The sequence below is a fragment of the Balaenoptera acutorostrata genome, chromosome 19, assembly GCF_949987535.1.
Source record: "Balaenoptera acutorostrata chromosome 19, mBalAcu1.1, whole genome shotgun sequence".
NCBI lineage: Eukaryota > Metazoa > Chordata > Mammalia > Artiodactyla > Balaenopteridae > Balaenoptera > Balaenoptera acutorostrata.
In genome coordinates, this window is record NC_080082.1 from 21,688,984 (window position 1) to 21,704,478 (window position 15,495).

The 15,495-nt window shown below is 44.7% G+C and overlaps 1 protein-coding gene across 1 annotated transcript in view; it reads left to right on the forward strand.

Moving 5' to 3' along the window:
- The window catches only part of CDH11 (cadherin 11), a 148,392-nt gene that overhangs the window by 56,769 nt on the left and 76,128 nt on the right, over window positions 1-15,495 (forward strand). The window contains exon 2 of the mRNA XM_007198049.3: window positions 3,692-3,819. The gene's annotated coding sequence lies outside the window, so the exon portion shown is untranslated. The remainder of the gene's footprint in view (window positions 1-3,691; window positions 3,820-15,495) is intronic.

Below are 15,495 nucleotides of genomic sequence, written 5' to 3' on the forward strand. Positions count from 1 at the left end.
TGATGTTTCTAGACCAACAGAAAATTATATGGCCTTTGCTTGACTTCTTTGCCCAATAAAAGTTTCAAAAACCTGATATTTTATTGTTTAATAGTAATGTATTTAATCATAGTGTGTATTACTCAGCTCCATACCAAAATATCTCAAATTCCCTGTTGTGTTGTTATACCAAAAAGTAGAAATTATGTTATCACATCCTAGAGAAACGGGCATAATTTCCCCGGGGAAGTAGGTCTCGTTGTGGGTTCTTAAAGCTGGCAGGAAAGGAGTAGATTTTTTAGTGATTTGGTCTGCTGCTTCCTTGCTCTATGAAGTTGGGTATTTACCACTTAGCCTCAGTTTTTTTCACCTGTAAAATGGAGCTGTCACTCTCTCCTTGGGCTACCCTGCTCCACTCAATGGCAATTCTTTCCCTTTTATCCCCAGCACCCCTGTGTCATACCTATATACACAGTTAGTGGCCTGAGGATCCTGAAGCATGCACTGATGGAGTAAGTGGGGTGGGGACTATTTTAATCTAATTCACATATACTTTCAGCCCTTATCCTCCCCCACAGCACTATATGTTGGTGTTTTTGTTGCTGGAGTGCTGTTGACAATGATCCTGGCACACGCCTGGCCGGGCTGAGCCCACATTCCAGAGGAAGACCCACACATGGAGAGCTATAAGCCAGGGTATTTGATTTGGAGCAGAAATCCTAAGAGAGGGATGGCAGCATGACTCGTGAGTCAAAGGGAAGGATGCGGCTCTGCATGTACTGAGTCTTCAATACAATCAGAGCTCAGCAAAAGAAATTTGCCACAATCACATCCCCATCTGTCCCTGAGTTTCCTCCTTGATTTTGATACACTTGCCAAGTATTTTCTCCATCCCATTTTACACCTTTTACTTCATGGTGTTCCTTTTCCTGATTTCTCAGTCTCTGAACTAATATGTGGCATGGAGTGTCTGCGCCTCCAAAAGGTTCAGTACTATGGGTAGCTGAGCACAGCAATGGAAGGGGCTGGTAGAGAGCAGTGGTTCCTGTACTTGAAGAGGGCCCGTGATGGCATGCAAGCCTTGGGAAATGAAGGGAAGATGCCCTGAGAATAAGTAGGAGTGGGTGCAGCAGGGCTGCGTTGTATTTTTCTGTCTCAAAAGGGACCACATGATTCCAGGCCTTGGAGGAGTCATTAGATGTGGGGCAGGGCTGGGGGGAGAGGGAAAATGAACATTCCAACCAAGAACACCAATGCAGAAAGAGAACACCTGCACTATACCTGCCCAGCCCTCTCAAACCTAATGAACTCTTTTTTTCCCATCAATTCTGTTAAAAGCACAAAAACAACTTAGATTTCTTCTGTTCATTTTTTTCTAAGAAAGATGGTATAATCATATACTACAGACATTGTCCACAGAACCCAAAGCCCCTCTTTCTCAAATGTTTGCAGTGATCAGAATTCATAGACGATTCACCCATTTATTTTTGCTTTCTTTCCAAGGCTCTTAATTGTCAGTGCAAGCTTTTGGTGAAAGGAGTTTTAAAGGAGATATTTTGCAGGGAGGTAAAGAATGCAAGGTCAAGTGGGAGTTCAATTCGTTTTTATAGATTTGAGAAGTAAACTTTTAAAAGCACAATGGCTGTATCATGAACTGATTGGAGACCAGAGAAGAAACACAGGCTATGAAGTCTGCACTGCTGGATTCTGATCCCACCTTGGGTGTTATGGGCTGTACACCTCGGGCAAGAGTTTGACCTTTTTGAGTGGTGGGGTGAGATACCCTGATGAGTTCATGATATCCAGAGTGGATATATGCATTTAAAGAGAATACATTGGTAAGGACTGCAACAAATGCCGGTTCCATCCCTGTTTATGGTCTCCTATTTATCCATTTCTGGGTAACATACCACCCCCAAATTTAGTGTCTTATAACAACTATTTATCATTACCTCTTACAGTTGAGTTGAGTGAACTCTTCTGGGCAGTTGTTACTTGGGCTCTCATGCTGTGTAGTCAGATGGCTGGAGTCACATGAAGGTTTGAGTGGGTTGGATGTCCAAGATGGCACCTGGACTTACCATCTGGCTCTTCAGCTTGGATGCCTGGAACAGCTAGAGATGGCTGGGCATCTCTCTCGCTCTCTGTGCAGCTTCTCCACATGGCTAGCTGGAGCTTCCTCACAGCATGGAGGTCTAGAGCATTCAGACTTCAGACATGGCAGCTGACTTCTCCCAGAGCAAGCTTTCCAAGAACACAAGACAGGTTACCAGGTTTTTATGACTCAGCTTCTGAAATCATATAGTATCACTTTTGCAGTGTTGCATTGGTTACCCAGGGGCAACTCAGAGTCACATGGAAGGGGACCACATAAGGGCATGAATGTCTGGGCGTGTGATTCAATGGGGGAGGGTTGCTGGAAACTGGCTACAACGTGGTTGCAAGTTGGGTCCTTCCTCATCAGTTATGTGCTGAATGAACTGCCCCCTGTGACTCCATGTGCATCTTTTTATGACTCCATGTGCATCTGCTACTCTATCTTTGACATCCTGGAGATAGCACACCTTAGGACAGTTTTCCTGTTCTTGATACAGTCACCAAATCAAGGAGCCATGAACAGATTTCAGTAGATGTACAGTTCATCCTCAGCCCTTCACCAGAGGGTTTTTCACATGTTGTTGTTGTCCTTGTTTGTTTTGGAGACAGCATTGTGTGTGAGGAGCTGTTAGGTGGAACCAAGACGAAGCAAGGAAAAGTGGATTTAGGAAAAATGAAGGATAACAAAGTCAAAGTAAGAAGCTATTTAAGCCCTTAATGCAGCCCGAGTTGATCCTAGAAGGTAGAAGTTCTGGAGAGGAAGGACATTCAAGAACTCCTTTATGCTGTTGTGTCAGGGACGCTATGCCAGCCGCACCTTCCTTGGTTCAGTGCCTCGGTTTTGGAAGACGACAGCTGTTCAGACACTCCATATTCCTCTCTTCATTCATTCAGCAAATATACATTGAACAGCTGCTCTGGGCTAGGAAACGTGTTAGACACTTCAGGAGACGTGAAGATGAATCAGACCCGAATCCAGGCAGAACACAGCCCCACACAGAAACTCCAGAATGTGGTGCAGAGCAGGAGGGGGGCGGAGAGGAATGTCGCCTTGACAAAGAATTGCAGCTCTGTCAGCCCAGTGCTCTGCTTTGCCAGCATGGGGATGACATCTCCTATCACAACTGCCACCACTGTCACTCTTTGCCCTTGAGTCTGTCATTCCATGAGGATTCGACAGCACCAGAACAGTGCTTCTCCCTTTAGGAGGGAAGGAACTTGCTCTGGACGCCAGTAAAATGTGGATTCTATCAGCAACCGGCTCTAAGACTTCCTGTCTCCCCTACAGGTTTGTTGTTAGTGCTAGAGCAGATGCGTGTAAAGTATGTAGCATATTATAAGAAGTTGGATGTATGACTGCTTTTATCTTTGTTACCAAAGTTCCAGATGCACAAATGGTTCATCAAACCATCCTGTGGGTACCTCTAAATCCATGACAAGTTTTTCCCACTTTGCACACAATTGTGATAATTTGTTTACATCTTTCTACACCTGGACTGTTATTGTCTGAGAAAAGTGTGTCCTATGCAACTGTGTACCCCCAGTGTCTAGTAGTGTATCACTTTATTGATTCATGTCACCTCTAGGTTACTAACGATCCTTTCACTTTTTGCAGAAATCACTGTATATTCGGCTCAGTGGCCTCCTGACGATCATTCCTGTTGCCATTTGTTGAATGACCAATCAGATGGGTGGAGTTTTGCGTTATAGAAATTGGCAGCAAGTATCCAATGGGTGAAGAAGGTAAGATGGACCAGCGTTACTGAGTGTTTCAAATGTAACTATATTTGTGGAGATGGAAACGATGGCTTCCAGGCCCATCGCACAAACCTGCTGTGGTTTGAACTTTCACAAATCCAGAGTAGAATTTGACAGGGAAGTAGGCCTGGGCTTTGAGGAATGTGATTATTCACTGTTGTTACTGGGTTATCTCTATGGAGCACCTATTATGTTCCCGTACAAGGATGATGGTAGTTTTTTGTTTTGGGGTTTTTTTTTGACTATAGAAGGTTCAGAGGAGAAAGAAGGAACTAAAGGGGGTTATAATTCCTTAGCAAGAGCTCTGCTGGATAGACTGACTAAGGCAACCGACATGTTGTTTTTTATCCCCTTTTCTTCTTTTGAAAAGAATTCTCTAAATATGTACAAGGTGGCTTACATGCCACAAGAAAAAGAGATCGCTAGGAGGCTGAACCTTTTAGATCGCAAAAGGCAGAGCACTAGATCACAAGCCAGGAGGATGACTTCAGCTCCAAGCCCTGGCTCTGCCGTTGATTGTCCGTGTGCCCCTAGGTTAAGGAGCTCTTCTCTGGGCCACAGGGTGGTTGGATCCAGAGTCTCTAACAGTCCTTAAGTCTTAGAATTCTATGAATGTATTTACCTCCTTTATCTGCTCAGTGGTAACTGGAGCTATGTTTTATAGGATGTCCAAATATTCAAATAAAAATTTAAGAATTAATTCTACCAGCATGACTTTCCACACTTTAGTGTCCTAGACCCATCCTTCCACGTGTCGGTGGCTCATCTCCACGTGTGTGTCCATCAAGTGCCTTAAATGCAGGGGCCAAATACAAGTCATGATTTTCTCCTCTAAAGCTTTACCTTGTCCTGTGTACCACATTTCAGCCATAGCACCAAAATTCACTCACATCCAAAACATGGGAGGGATCCCATATGCCTCCCAACCCCTACCTCCAATAACAATTGATTCCTGTTGATTTACTCTCTGACTATCTCTGAAACATTTTTATTTTTCTCTATCCCCACTGCCACCATCCAAATGCAAGCCAGATCCCCTTTCTCCAAGATTTTGCCACAGTTGCCACCTAACAGATCTTTTTGCCTCCAGTGTTACTTCTCCCCCCGTCAGCTCCAGCATGATCCATCTTTCATACATATCCTGAACAGTGTCCTTAAATCCAGAAATTATGTTACTTTGCTACTTAATCGCTTTCGATGTTACAGATCTGAACTCCTTCTCGGGCTTCTAGAACCCTTCGTTGATGGGGCCACTGTTCTGTTGCCCAGAGTCACTCTCAGCTGCTCTCTGCACACCAAGCCCTCACTGTACACGTCCACTCTAGGATCTACTATAAGGCACAACCTTTATTTCCCCAAAGCCCAGTAATCTCCCTCTCTTCACAAGCTAAGTTTTACTCATTTTATACCTTCACTTGGACCTCACTATCTCTAAGGAGTTCTTTCTGATCCCTGAAGACTGGGCTTTGGGTGTCTCCTAGGCTTTAGTCATCGAGAGTACACCATTTACTGTGATTCCCACTTTGGGTTGTAATTGCCTGTTTAGTTGTCAGTCTTCCCAGCTAGACCTGAAGGTTCTTGAGGATTGGCCTCATTTTGGAACCACCAGGCTCCCAGTTGCAAGCACTGTATCTGGCGCAAAGTAGGTTCTCAATAAATATTTACTAAACGTATGAATAGAGACTTTAAGTATAGTTTGAATAGAAGATGAAGAAGGGGACCTGATGTTGCCACAGAGAGAAAAGTCACAATGTTGACAGCTAACAGGTATTGAGTGCTTACAATATGTCAGGCACATAAGGTCTTTAAAGGTATCACCTCCCTTAATCCTTGCAAAAACCTACTGTGATAGATTCTATTAATATCCAAGATATTACAAATGAGAAAACCGAGTTTTAGAAAAGATAAGTAACTTGCCTATGGCCATATTGCCATACTTTTATCCTTGGACGTTTTTATCCTTGGAGGTCTGACTTTAGCTAGAGCTTTTATCTTTGACTACTCCTTTCTTTTGTCTTCCCCAGAATTAATCTGGTCCATTATAGACAAAAAACATTTCCTCCACCTAAGGCTTAAGACTTTTCCTGCAGCCCACACAAGCTATTTTTACTTAGATGGTCAGCCCCTGTGACTGGGGTGTGTAAATCTTTGGTGATTTTCCAGGTGTTTTACACTCATATTTTAATGTGGGTTTGTTCTGGGACAAAATTTCAATTTGGGGAGCCCCCCCAACTCTTTCTCCCATGTTCTGGTCAACGTTTGTCATGGGAATAAACCAATGAATGAAAACGCTCTTAGTGAAGGCAGAGCCACACTTTCCTGCAAATGTACCAATATGACTTGGAAATTATGTGGCCAACTCCTCTCACATTAGCATATTTTGCACTCATTTGCTCTGAAGCCTGGCTCAGCAGAGGAAACGCATCCCTCCTCTGGAAATGCCTGTGAATGATGATCATCTCATTTCTGCCAAGCCAAATGGGTCTCTTCATTTCATCCGACCTTTGAATTCTTCAGTAGGACTTGCGGCTGACATTTCCTTTTTTTCTTGGTAATAGGGACAATTAGAATGAGGTATCAATGAAACAGAGTCAGAAGTTAAATAGAAAGTACTTCAATTTAATTTCTCTTCTAGGAAATCGTTTAGGTTTTTTTTTTTCCACTTATAAATTAAGAACAGCCTGTTTTGAAGAGTTCTGCATAGCTTTTATTCCAAAGAGAGGAAGGTAAACTATTCTAATGTTTGTAGCACCCTTAAAAAAAACACAGCATGGTACAGATGGAACAGTCCTTTGATCTTTCAGGATAATCTTCTTGTTTTAGACATAGGATTTTTTTTTTTTTTTTTCCTAGAGGGAGGAAAGGACTTGGATCATACTATAAGGTTTTGGAAGAGCAAAATGAAACTTACCTACAGCTTTGGCTCAAGACTCAGATTCTTGATCCCCAATCCATTCCGGATGGCAGTGTTTCTTGAACAAGTGCCTGTGGTGTGCCAGGATACAGGCAGGGATGAAAGGCTCTTTCCCTGTCTTCAAGGAGCTTACAGTCAAGTATAAAGCACTCAGAATCCTAGTGGGAAGGAAAGAGAGGGTGATGGGAGGTAGAGAGAAAGACTTTTCACAAATGGCTGTGAAGGGGTTTGGACTTAGGGATCAACTCTCTGGCTGACTTCTAGGGAAATCCACTTGAACTGCCATTCCTGGTACATTTTTCTTACTTAGGCACCTCCTCAGAGCAGGAGAGGAATGACCTGAGTAGCTACAGGACAGAGCTTCCTGGCCCTGCTACCTCACTGAGCTTTTAGTAGGGCATTGGGGCACAGGTTCGAATGTCTTGAAGCGAAAAGTATTTGCTGTTATACTCATGACAAGTGTACACACGTTGAGACCCTCCTGACTGATCATCAGCAGGGGCTGCTCATCACAGGCCACCCAATTATCTTTCATTTGCATAAACATTTGCATAAAAGTCAATCCCAAAAAGCCCCTTGGGGGGGCAGCTCACCTGTGCTGGAGCAGCCACCAGGCTCTGCATTGTCCCTGACAGTGTGAAATGTCGGCAGCCTGCCTCCTAACCCCCTCTGCCTGCTGGGTCTGTCTGTGAAGGCACATTTCCTATTTTTAGATATAGGCCACTGTGGAGAAAGAGGCCAAGTATCTGTCTGTAGCTGGTGCCCTGAGAATCATAAACAGACACTCAGTTCACTTGCTGACTCCTCTGCAGATCTTCAGTGTGTACAGTGTGACTGTCACTAATGCAATCAACTAAGGGATACAGGAAGCTCTCATGTGCCAGGTAATGTAAATATCCCACCTTTGCCACAATCGGTACTAAAGGACAAACTTCAACCGAAGCCATGGTCCTCTGATCTTGCTTTATTTAAGGAATGGTGAACAAAGTGCACAGACCCTCCTGATCAGGACAGTGAGAGCTGATGTTCGATGCAACGCCCATGTGCAGACACTGTGCTACGTGCGTTATGTTCATTGTCTTGTTTGATGTCAGCAACGCTTTGGTATGTGCCGTTGTCCTGATTCTTTTCTGATGAGGACACGGAGGTTCAGAGAGGTGGATGAACTTCCTGAGGGCCAAGCGATGAGCCATGTGTAGGGCCAGGGCCTCCACGCCCCAGTACAGTACCGTAGTGTCTCCAGTGTGTCTCTTCCAATTCTTTGGTGTCTTGCCTTCTGGTCTTAACCAAGTTGGATGGTGGTTATATTACAATTCTTTTGGTGGTCATATAATAAATCTCCATGTGGGTTATAAAGGAGACAGACCTAGGTGCTGCTGGCTAACGCAGCAGTGTGCTGCTGAATGTAGGCACTGAGTGAGAGGTAACCCATGGGGACAGGAAAATCATCAATCATCTCTTGAGAGCCATTCCTATTTTAGGCCTTGGACTAGGTGCCGATACAACAGTAAACGAAATGCACATGAATCAACACGACAGTTGTACCAAAGTCATGTCTTTAAAGAGCACCCCTTCTTGTGATGGAGCCAGGTCAGCAGTAGATAACCATGGCTTAGAGTTTCTTAGAGACAGCGCCATGGGTTCGTAGGAGCACAGAGGGACTGACTCTGATAGAGAAAATCGGGGAAGGCTTCAGTGAGGAGGTGACCTTTGGGTTTCGATGTGACGTATGAGTCAGAATTTACCAGGAGACAATCAGGAAGGATTTTTCAAGCAAAGAGAAAAGTGCAGAAGTTCTTGAGCCAAAATATTCATGAGTAGGTGGTCTGTTTGTTTGTTTATGTAAATAGGTAAGACAGTTACAAGGTCTACAGAAAATTAAGTACTCTTCAATCCCCATTTTCTAGTCTGTCAGTTTCCTTCCCTGGAGGCAACTACTATTTTCAGTTTTCTACGTGACCCTCCAGAGAGCTTCCAGGCAGCTACGACGCTACAACCACACACCCATGTACTCGCTTCTTCCATGTTTGTATACGTAGGTGGTATCCAACTGTAAACACTCGTATGTACACTGTTCTACACCTTGATTTTAAAAAGAAAACTTTATTAAGTTTCCCCCCTTGTTTTTGTTGCTTGTTCTCTGACTTTAAGCTTTCTTTAAATTTTAAAACATTTCAAACCTACAGAAAAGCTGCAAAAATAGTAAAATTAATTCTTATAAACACTTCATCTTGAGTCACTGATTTTTTTAAATCATTTTCCCCATGTTCCATGCAACAGCTGTATGAACATAATGCCTAATCGAGGTACAGCTTGGACGTCAGTTACCCAGACACTTAGGTGAGCTTCTTCTCTCTCCCCAGCACTTACTTAGCAAGATAACCAAGATGTACTTGAAACCAAGAATACGTTCCTCTCTTTGTCAGTTTCCCTGAGATGCCAGAAGCAGCAAATGTACCCCCAGGATGGAGATGGCAGGAGGGGCCCCTCTTTGGGCCATTTGCTACCCACTTGACGCTCATCTTTGGGAAAGGATCTTCCGCTGTCTCATCAAGTAGGGGAGTCTCAGGCAGGTGATCACGCTCTCTGCACACTTGCCTTCTGGACCCAGTGGTCCAGGATGGGAACAGACAGTCCCGCTGAAATCTACTCACTTCATTTCCGGCAACCAGCCACGTAGATAGTGTGACTTTTCTGTTCTGCTTGTCAGAGTCAACACGGCATCTCAAAGGCTGGTGTAGGGTTCCCTCCTTTTAAAGATCAAAGCACTTGAACACTGCTCGTTTATCTGTGCATTTCCTCCATGCATTACATGGCAAGGAATAGTTTGTTCTCAACGTGAGAGGGACTTTGAGTACAGTGACAGGCAGGAAGTAACCCAAGAAGACAGTGTGATATGGTTTTGCCGTCAAGTGCTCTGGGCCCAGGAGGATTGTTTTCAGGTATTCATTCATTCACTCATTCACTCATCAAATAATTCCTGAAAGACACCGTGACATTCTTTCATGCTTTGTGCCAAGGCCTATGCGTGCTCTTTGCAGGCTGGGTGCTCAGTGTCTATGGGGTGATAAACATATCTGGGCTGAAGAAAGTAGGTGAACCTGAGAGGGGTCAGGTGGAATCACCAGGGAATGACTTCCTGGCCATTCAGTAATTGATTTATTCATGTATCAAACACATTTACTGACTGCTTACACTGTGCTAAATCCGCACATTCACCTGTGACTAAGATTACTGCAGTTCCTGTTCTCATGGAACTCATAATGCCAGTGAAGGGGGCTCCCCTGACCCCCTTCTAAGTCTACCTGTTTTCTTCAGTTGGGCCCATCAGGAAGGTTCAGCTGCTCCCAGAATGTTTCAGGACAAAATCAGGCCATTGCCCATCAGCCTCCCAGCCCCATGTGATTTCCAAGACAGAGACTCACCATTTCCTCCAGAGGCTACTAACCCAAATTACCCTGTGCCCTGTGGGGCATGCAGAGCTCAAAGCAGTTTGAGACAGCAAAGAAGGAAGGGTAACAAGACATTAAAATCATCCACCCATTAACCGTGTCTGCTGAGAATCTAGAAGGCTGCAGCCAGACACCTGGCAAATGCCTCCATTTAGAGGCTTTAGAAAAATTGTGGAGGGGCCAGTGAGTTCATCTTTTCAAGAGGCTCTGTCTGAATTTTAGAATCTAAGCACCATTTGAAATGATGTTAGGTTTCCACAGCAACAGTTCTTATACTTTTTTTTTTCTTAAAGAAAACAAATGTTTAAAAGTTTGACCACATACCTGCAAGAGCTAGAAGGAACCTCTCTAAATGAATATCTAGCAAGTTCCCTTAAGTATCACATTTCTGTCCATAACAGATGCTATTTTGGACCTCTCAACATTCCCATTCTCTTTTCAGAATTTCCACTTGAAAAATGGACCTAGGAGCATTGTTACTCAATACCCCTAAACCATTTGCATCATGCTTTGGGCAAAGAAAAGGCCCTTGTCGCTTGTGTAGCTGCATTCTTGTCCAGGGTTTGCGCTGGACCGCACAGTGGCAGGGAGCAGCCTGCACTCACACGGGAAGGGCCAGGGTCGCTGGTGACCAGGTTCATGGGAGCACATCCGGCTCCCTGATCTCTTCCCGAGTCCTCCTCCACCGAGCTGCAGCAGGATAGATTCTTCTAAAGTCTAAATTGTATCAAGTTCCTTCAGTCTAAAACTCCAAGCTTCAGAAGTTTGCGGTCTTTCACAGGATAAATTGCAGGTCCCTCCGCCTGGCTCCTAAGACTGACATGATCCAGTCCCCACCCCCTCTCATCTCTTGAAGCCCCTATTCCACCCTCCCAGTTAACTCCCCATCCATACCGTATTGCTGAGGGTCCCTGTGCTTCATGATGCTTAACACTCCATCCTCTTGCATCAGTTTTCCTTCTCAGTCTCCATTTGTCTGAAGATGCTGAGAAGGACCCTCTCTTCCAGGTTCCTGACTCCTGAGTGCCTTGGTTCCTTGGGGGTCTTGATATATCTTTATGGGCCCTGGGCATCTTTGCCTTTATGAGCTCCTTTTTCTATTAAAAGAATTAAATGTTATATTTTATGACTGCTTTGGTATGAAGATGAATACAATCTTTACCCTCAAAGGTCAATTTTCCTTCTGACCTTAAAAGAAACTGAAACATTCCTGTGAGCCCATAAAGGTATTGTGGACCCCAGGCACAATACTTCTACCAAATGGAGAAGCCTCAGGGGCTTGGCACTTTCTGTTCCCTCAGTCTCGGTCCCTTCACATGCCTGGCTCTCCATTATTTAAGGCCTTTCCTGATGTCACAACCTGTAAAGGCACACCCACCACGCGGTTATTCGGTATGTCATCATTCTGTCTTATCCTTCACAGGAGTCATCATAATGTGTGAATATCATGTCTATTCCCTTTCATGGTTTACTTTTTTATTATCTGCTTCCCCCATGAGAGTCTAAGCCCCTCGAGTTTCAGAGACATGGTCTGCCTTGCCCACCCCTATATTCTCAACATCCAGAGCAATGTGGTCCACACTAGTAGTAGCTCAGTAAGTATTTCTTGAATGAATGTCTAAACCAACACCTAATTCTTGAATGTTTCTCTTATGGGTCGACAGGAATATGATGGTCGGTTGCCTGTCTTAGAAAATTGTGTGTGGCCGAGGGCTGGAGCGTGAGCTCCTCCGTGCTGCTGGGTTGCTCAGAATTTTCATACGCCTCTCTCTCTATTCCTCATTTTCTCCCTCCCTCTCTCTCTCTTGCTCTCGCTCTCGCTCTGAGTTCCTCCTGGGCCACCATTCACATTGGAGTGGCATCGGTTCCCGGAGCACTCCACTCTGGGGATGCCAACAGCTGCATCATGGCTTTCCCGCGTGTGCATCTGCACATTAACACAGGCCTTTCGGGCCTGCTCTGGCTTGCCTGACCCTAATCCCACCGGGAAAGAATGTGCATCTGTAATACTCTGGAAAATTGGGGCTGACATGTAGCTTGGTACCCAAAGTGGTTTCACTCAAGCAAACACAGAGAATAATAGCCATGCACTTAAATGCTTGAGCAGATATCAATTGGAGGAACGTTCCAATAATCCGTGTTTATAAAGCCCGTGAGTATGAATTTTTGAAATAGCACTTACCCCACTTTATTCTTGACAAATGATGTTTGTAGCCATTGAGATATTTTATTCCAGTTATGTGCCAGTGTTGTGGGGAGAAGGCTTCTGACAATAGCAGGACATAAGCCATTTTTTACTGTGCCTCTATCACTATTCCCGTTGCTAAACTCGACTGGACAGTTCATTAAGATGAAAAATTAACAGCACATGCTTTGGGGAGAATAATCATGGAACATGACAGCTTGTGGAGGCACTGGCATTCAGAGAAGCAGACAGATGACAAACGTGCTGGTCTTCGGAAGGAGTGGTGATTGGCCAGTCGGTCAGGAGCCAGGCATTTACTGAGCGCCAACTTGTGTGTTCAGCCCTGAGCTGAGGTGCCGGGGGAAAGAAAATGCAGGCAACACGGCCTTTGCACTCCAAGAGCGTACCATCTATTTGGGAAGGCTGGGGAGATTTCAGCTGTCAATCTGGAAGCCCCAGAGGGGTGTACATCAAATGCCTGACACTTTGGTGCTGACTGTAACTTCAGGAGTAATTCAGTGTGGACTTTGGAGAAGATTTCTTAGACCTTGAAGAAGAATAGGATGTTGATTAGTAAACTGTACTCTAAATATAGTAGCTGCTAATGGCTATGATTTTGATTTTGGGAATTGGTGAAATGTTCTAGAATTAGATAGCAGTGGATTAATGTACAACTTTGCAGATTTACTGAAAACATGGAATTGTACACTTTAAAAGGGTGGACTTTATGTGAATTATATCTCAAGAAAGCTGTTATTTTTTTTAAGTGCTAAATTACAGTAAATCTTATTCAGAGTAAATCTTGTTCAGGGAGTTGAGCTTAGTTCCAATAGAAAAAAGGGATGGGACAGACTGACATTGATAGGAAGGAAGCTCATACCCATTTTACAGATGAGGAAGTGAAGGGTCAGATCAGCTCCTGCTTTGCCCATGAAGCCACAGTGAATAGTGGGGCTGAGTCTTCACCTCTAGCCCTTCTTGGCTCCAGCACTTAGATGCTTCCCATACCACTGTCCTGGTGCCCAGAAAAAACAGACCCTGGAATACAACAATAACACGAATGACAACAGTGACAGTGACTTCCCTCTGTAGAGCACCCTCACCTCTTTTTTCTCTCATTTGTTCTTACGGCACCCCTGTGACGAGTGATCAGTATGAGTGTGCCTGCATCTGTGGAGGTGGGGTCTGTCTTAGGAGAAAAGGAGGACCGGGAGAAAGGAGATCACATCTGCTTTCCAGGCTGCATAAAAAACGCTGAATTCTCTTCTTCAGGCATTCAGGGTGTTTCCACCTCCACTTAGGGCTCTGTCTCTCCCTGGACCTTTATACGCATCCTATTTCTCCAGGGCAAGCAGAATTTCTAAGTGAAACCATAGAGATGTGGAATCCACGGATATTTAGAAACAAGGCTTGGAATTGGGTGTCCTGTCCGTTAAATATAGAAGTCAGTGCTGTTTCTCTTCTCCTCTGTAGAAGGAGCAGATACACATTTCTATTGTAAAGCACACGTCTAGATTAAAGTCACTTAAATCATTATCTCCCCTGCAGTTCATAAGAGAGCTTTTGATGTCATTCTCAGCTTACTAGTGTAAATAATGGGTCAAATTCTCATCCTGTTGGACAGGATGGAAATCTGACTCAGGATTTGTAAATACTGCTGCATTTCATTTATTTTCACGGGGACATTTTCTTCCCCAGCAGACAGTGAAATAACAGCATCCTGGGAAACAGCCTGTGGAGGAATCACGATGCATTAACCTAAGCAGTGAGATGGAAACAGAAGCTCTGTTTGCGATCTCCCGCCAGAGCCCAAATCCCGGCAGTCCCCACTGTTTGGCTGCGTTCAGGAAGCGTAAATAAAAGTAGATCTTTGTAGAGTAAAAAGGAGCTGAGATTTAGGAAATGGGAGTCTTTCTCAAGCAGCAGACATCCTCTTTCCCAATTTCATTACAATTTTCTTAGCTTTTAAAGAAGTTAAATGAATAAAAAAATAATAATAAAAGATTAATACTTCCTGAAATATATCCCTGCCTATTTCAGAGTGTTTGCTTTTTTCCCCTCATTGAAGGGTCTGGACTAGTGGCCTGACTCAGGGGTGGGAATGGCCAGGTTCTAATCTTGTTTCTTGCTGGAAAGTGACTGCTCTGTGCGCCTCTTTGCTAATTTGTCGAATGTGGTCAACAGTGGGGTGATTATTGTAATCGCCCAATAATCAGTGTCTATAGGGATTTTGTGACCGTTGACGGAGCTATTACCTCTAATGCACTTAGAACAATGCCTGTCACATAGAGACGGCTTCCTGAACAGGGCTCAGGGTGGTGGTGATGGCAATGCCTGGGTCTACACAATTCTAAATATCCAGGTGTTTCCAAATTCAGGTTCCTGTAGACAGAAGTGCGCAGTGAATGACGGAACCCAGGTCACAGCCAGGTTTGCACGGCACAGGCACGCAGGTTTGCCCTGGAGGGCCGGCCTCCCCTCGAGCTGGCCTGAGTGTCAGCCTGTGAACACGGCAACAGGCACGGCCTCCCTGGGCTCTGCTGGCGCCGCGTGCTGGTTCCCGTGAACAGGGCCCCTCTTTGCAGAAGGGTGGTGCCAACTAAAGTGTCCCACAAAATACAGAAGAAGCACAGTGCGCGGGGCGGGAGTGGTGTCACACAAAATGACCTGGGCTGGAATTTCGGGTCTTCCTCTAACTGTGACTTTGAACAGAACAGTAACTCTCTCTTGTGCTCGTGTTTTTTTGTTTTTGTTTTTAATGGAGCAGGAGGCAGTGACCGTCTTGACTGTCTCCCAGGGTTGAAGAAGGACTTGCATGTTTTACATTGTGAAACTGTACTTTCCTTCTCCTTGCCCAGCGCGATGTAGCTCAGCACAGAGGAGAAGGGGCCACGGCGTCCCCCTCTGTGCATCATCTCAGCTTCCTTGTGAACCGCTACGTGTGACTTCTGCTGAGTGCTTTACCCTCGTAAAGTTTCTGCTTTCTCATCTGTTAAATGGGTGTATTAGTTTCCTGTTGCTGCTGTAACAAACTGCCACAAACCTAGTGGCTTTAAAACAACACAACTTTATTATCTTACAGCTGTGGAGATCAGCAGCCTAAAATGGGC